The sequence below is a fragment of the Schistocerca americana genome, chromosome X, assembly GCF_021461395.2.
Source record: "Schistocerca americana isolate TAMUIC-IGC-003095 chromosome X, iqSchAmer2.1, whole genome shotgun sequence".
Taxonomy (NCBI): Eukaryota; Metazoa; Arthropoda; class Insecta; order Orthoptera; family Acrididae; genus Schistocerca; species Schistocerca americana.
Window position 1 is genome coordinate 611563079 of NC_060130.1, and position 6000 is coordinate 611569078.

Below are 6000 nucleotides of genomic sequence, written 5' to 3' on the forward strand. Positions count from 1 at the left end.
GGGGGGGGGGGGAAGTATATATATATATATACTTGCAGAAATTTGTCAAGGAACTGCACATTTTCACAATGATATTTCAGTAGGTTTTGTCCCTTGTACGTTTCATTAATAAAAACTTGTCTCTTATTGAAACCAATGGCCATAATACACAACTTACATGCTAACCACACAAACTTCATGCATGTGCAGAAAGGTGTACATTACCTACACACAAACATTTTCAATGCTCTACCTACCTACATCAAAAGTCTTGTTCTTGAATCACTAAAATCCAAGAGCAAATTGAATAAATACCTGTTGCAAAATTCACTCTACTCATTTAATGAATTTTTGCATAAATGAGCATGCCTGTGTCTAGTTTTATTGTATAACTGGGATGTCCCATTATTGTGAGCATCAATATAAATTGCTTTTTGTCATGACAAGTATCATACTAGTTTTCAGGTATGAAGTTGTTACCAGTAAGAATATCTCATAGTGTATTAATTCTGATGTCTTTTGTACCTAATTTATTTTCATGTATTATGATGTAACAACAGCTGATATGAGTACTGTGATTAATCCACCATATTGTACCCTACTGTATCCATTATTGGAAAATTTATGTAAAAATGATTGTAAATACCATAACAACATTGATTCATTCCATATTCTAGCAACTCTGATGCAATTGGGATCAGTGGAACTCATATTAAAATTAAACAAAAGAATAAAATCATGGATACTTTAACACTAATAAGTGCTTCTGGCAGCAAGAAACTTAAAGGATCCATTTAATATGTGAAGCACATGTATGACAACTTGCAAAACTCTTTCCAACCTTCTCATATTTTGCTACAAAGTCCATTTTGAAGCAGGACTGTAGCATCTTAAACAGACTGCAAAGATGTACATGAAGAGCTCACTGCTTGACTGTCACAGAGACATCTGTCTGTTGGTTTGATACTCCATGGCTCCTGTGGATGCTACCCCTAGACATCTGTTCACTAGTGTGCCATAGATGAACATTATAGCTTCAGTTATCCCAGTCGAAATGAGGAGCACTCTCACATCATTCCTTTCTGCTTAGAGAGCCCTTCCTATGTAGCTGCTGTTATGTTACAATGCTTTTGTTACAGCGTAATTTGAATCCACTGAGTCATCCTTCACTTATCATATATATGTGTCCGCAAATTCCCTCACACTTGTGTTTTTTGCTGTTATAATCTAACAGCATGTTGCTGTTTCATGGGTTTCATTGTCTTTTGCTGTAATCCATAATTTTTTTTTATCTTTTTACAGTTTTGATACATTTCCACTTTTGATAACTTTCTCAAGTGCAGGTATGTACATTTTGAAATATTGGTACAGGTGAAATTGATTCTACATGCAGTTTTTGAGATCTCACAGAGTACCCTTTTTCTTCCTAAGATTTCATAATGTTGGCAGTGAGGAAAGAGCAGTGTGAGGAACAGCATTTATTCTCTTGCCCCCCCACTCCCCCTCTTTTTTTCTTTTCTTTTACAAAGCTTAACGCATTGCAATGGGGTCTAAATAATTCTAAAAGGAGTTAAATTTAACACTTTTGTCTACATGTGCACACACTGCATTTTCTAGTAGCTGAAATCCCTTCCTTCACTTGTTCCCCCTTTGTGGAAACTGATTATGGTTTGTACCACAATGAACTGATAATAATGATTACTATGCCATGTATCAATATTTCTATCCTTAAATTCAAACATCTATGGATTTATTAATACAGTATCTGATTGATAGTGGTTTGTAAGTCTGCATGGGGAATTTACAGTTTTATGATAATTGTATGTTCTGAGTCCATCTTGAAGTTGATATTGAAGTCTTTACAGATTATTTCAGGCATTCAGAGCATTTCCCTGTTCTCTGAGGAGAGTACTCATGTTCCCATCTGCACTTCTACATAAATAAATAATAGTTATTTTGGATTTGGTAACTGCAGTTGCTACAAACAGCACATTCTGTAACCAGGTTTTTGGTGGATTATATGTGGCATTTATTGAAATTTTTCTAACAAATATGTTTCCACAAAAACAAATATTTTTGTACAGAAATACCATGTCAAACCAAAATTAAAAAGTTTTGTGGGAGGTTAGTCTGTTGTTTTACCAGTGCTCACTAAAGCATGTTAGAGGTTAAAGATGTTGATGACATCTCTGAAATTTGACAGTTTGCTTGGGATTGGCACATTTATTTAGAATATGTTAGTCAAAACTTTCTTTTAGAGCTCACTTTCAAAATTCCAAGGGTGTATATATTGGTTCCAGTAGCAATAGGCAGGGGTTGGCAACCAATCTCCCCTCCCCCCCCCCCCTCCCTACTCTCCTTGCCACAGATGAAACATTATGATCTTCACAAACTTGAATTTGCATCCTGCCATGCTGTACAAACAAATGTGTCAATACACTATCAATTCTAAGAAAGCCAGGACTTGTAATGGATACTAACTGATAATAAGTGTACCCAGAGCCAACTGTCATAACATTTCAACACTAATTAACTGCTCTGTATTATTTACCACTAAAAGTGTAAGATAGATCTGTATTCTAAAAGCGTCCAGTAGGTCTCTAACTTCAGTTAGTGAGATTTTTTTTTTTTTGCATGTGAAAATCTACTAAAATCTGACAAGAGAGAGTATTTTTGTGTGTCTGAATACTATTTGCCTGACACCTAAATAATAGGTATACATATCATGCAAACTATTCTTTCTCATTTAAGACCATTGTTGGTAGTATGTACCTTTAATGCATTTGGTGATTAATAAACACAACTTCTCAATAGTTTAGAGTTTTATTTGGTAAGAAATTTTCCTTTGCTTTCTCCACTCCTCTGCATTGCATAAAACTAATGTATCAGTGCCATCCTACCAGTAATCTAATTCTCTGTAGCTTTAGGGGATGAGGAGAACTAACAGTTGTCACAGATTCAGTATTTAAAACAAAATTAAAGGCATTTCTAATGCAATGCTGTTTTTCATCTTATTTTTCTTTCTCAGAATATTTTACATGGTTATTTGACATGACCAGTATTACTCATGGAATTTGTGCTGCAGCAACAAATTTACAATTACAATACAAAAAGAAGCTCTAAATGCCTTTGAATTGCTTACACTCTCTGTATGAACAAAATTTAATAAAAATATTTTAAATTATATGATTTCATATCTATGTGTGGAGGAAGAGACTAATTTGCTATACTGTACTCATTACAGAATATTCCCTTTAATCTTTTTTTTTCAAATTTTCTCTGTGATGATTATTAGTGTGTGTTGAAAAACAGGTACCGCAAATGAATTTTTGATCATCTGTGTAATATGCACTAGAGTTCTTATTTTGCACTTACTGGAGCATGTTCGTAAATTATTTTTAAATAATCACTGAATTACACACTAAGCAAAACTCCAAAATAAATGTGACATATACATAATTTTTTCAGGTCCACCAATTTTCACTAGTAGGTGTAATTTTCATGGAAATGTGTAAAAATACCATAACATCAGTGTAATCTAAATCTTTCTTATCTTTCATTTTTATTTTACCTTTTACATGGTGTCTATACAATGCTGCTGGCCATTAAAATTGTGCTGCTAGGAATGATAACAAAAAATGAAATTTAACAGATTATGTACATACAGCAGATTATGAAGGATATGTAATCAAAAAATTGAACCTTATTTGGGGATATACAAAGTGCAAAACATAAATAGATTTGTCACCTCTGGCAGCAACAACAGTTCTAACCTTGGAGGCCACTACATGAAACTGAGCTTGGCTGACAGATACATGCACATTACCTCTGCTTTAACTCTGTGTCAGAGTTTATCAGTCATACTGGATGGCAGTTGGTGGCATACCAGTCTCTTGGCAAACATTGACCAGACGTTTTCAATGGGTGAGAGATCTGAAGAACATTCTGGCCAGGGCAGCATTCTAGCACTCTTTGCACTGAGGTAGATCAGGTCAGTATGGGAAGTATGCAGTCTTTCATTACCTTGTTGAAATATAATGTCATGGAGATCTCAAAGATAAGGTACAGCCACTAGTTTTAACACATCAAAAATGTAACATCTGTTGTCCAAATTACTAGCTATGTTAGCATGTTGTGTACCCAATGGCACCTCATACCAGGTGCTTGACATGTATGAGAATGATCAATGGAGTCTGGCAATGTTTGTTCTCCTTGGACTCTCCACACACATATACATCCATATTGTGTATGAATACATAGGACTTGTCTGAAAAGATGATGTAGTGTCACACCAATGTCCAGTGTGGTAGGTGCACCACTGTTGGTGCACCTCTCTCTGTTGCCATGTCAAGTTAAGTTGCAACAATGGTCACTAAAGTGACAGGATGTGGTTCTCTAGACATCATCACACTGTCCATATGGATACTTGTCTTGCTGCCAACAAGTATGTGAGAGAGCTATTCCATCCTGCACAACTCAGTGAACAATATTTCTGTCCTCTTAGCCACTAGTCGCATAGGGCCATTAATATCCTGCATGGCCCTCCTGAACCCATCAATTTCATATTCACAAGATGGTCATGGGATCTCAGCCTATGTGAGCAGCTAAGTTATGGAATGACAAACTGCAATCTTGATAGACCATGATCCTGCAACTGTCAAATTCTGACATGGTTGGAGATGTTGCTCCTTCTTACAGGAGGCTTAACACTATCTGCTTACAAACAACCAACATTCAAATGCTATTTCTAAAACAGAAGCTCACTGCATAATGTGTCCTTTTATACAGAATTTAGATGGTATTATTTCTATTCACTTCATTCGGTTAAATTGTAAAGCTAATCATTTGAATATCCAAGCATGTCACATTGTTTGTATCATTTTTACATATGTTGCATTCTGCCTTCAGTGTGTAGCAGTTTTAATGGCTAACACTGTATGTAAATGTAAAAATAAAGTCAGCTGAAAATTTGACACAAAATTATTTTTATAAGATTTCTTTAAATTGAGAAATACGAGGGCAGTGTACTTCACATTGAGAATGAAATATTTTTGAGGAACATACTTTATATGTAGTAATGCATATAATACAAAACTGAATGATTTTGGTGAACAATGCTATGGAATCAACTTCTTTCAAATTGCTTACACTGGTATTAAAAGAAAATCTGGACATTTATGTGCTATATAACACATGGCTATTGAAAGATAAATCTATTTATTGGTAACTATCAACAAAATATCTTGATTGGGCTTCATAATATGACAAGATTATTCTTGTGATTGGAGAGATGTGACAGTACACTTTAGTGAGATCTGTCTCAGTGGTAGCATGCCTTTTTGCTGGTTTTCAAGCCAGGCAGCTCTCAGCTAAAAAACACATTAAGTGTATCCCTGACCAGCCCAACAAGTCACTTATCATCCTTTACCATGTTACATTGTAGCAAGAGATGAGTCACTAAATATCAGTAAAAGAAACTTATCCCAGAGGAACAAACACCTCTTAGTACATATAATTTCAGAAGCATTAAGATGATAGCTCTGACCTAATAATCCAGCTAAGAAAATAGGAAACCTGAAAAGAAGCCATATATTAATAAGAAGTTGTAGAATGAGAGATTAAAGATATATAAACTGGAATGTAATGGCCCAGTCGCATTAATGTGACCACTGCCTATGTTCAATGTCAGCATGCAATAACCACTCACAGATGACAGGTGGCCTCACTAGCAGTGGAGGGCATATAAAGCATGGCAGAGGGACATGGAAAACAGTGCAGTCATTGCTGTAATGCAGAAATGGAGCCATTTATCTGATATCCAAAAGGGCATGATTGTTGGCTTTCAAGACAAGGGTGGAAGCTTTTCCAAATGGATTAAGTTTGTTAACTGTTTGTATGCCACCTGGTTAAAGTATACCATGCATAGCAAAACTGTGGTATCAAAAAATGGTGTGGAGGCAACTATGGTGCACCACAGGCCATAGATGGCTGGGGTGAACAATGGCTGCAGAGATGTGTATG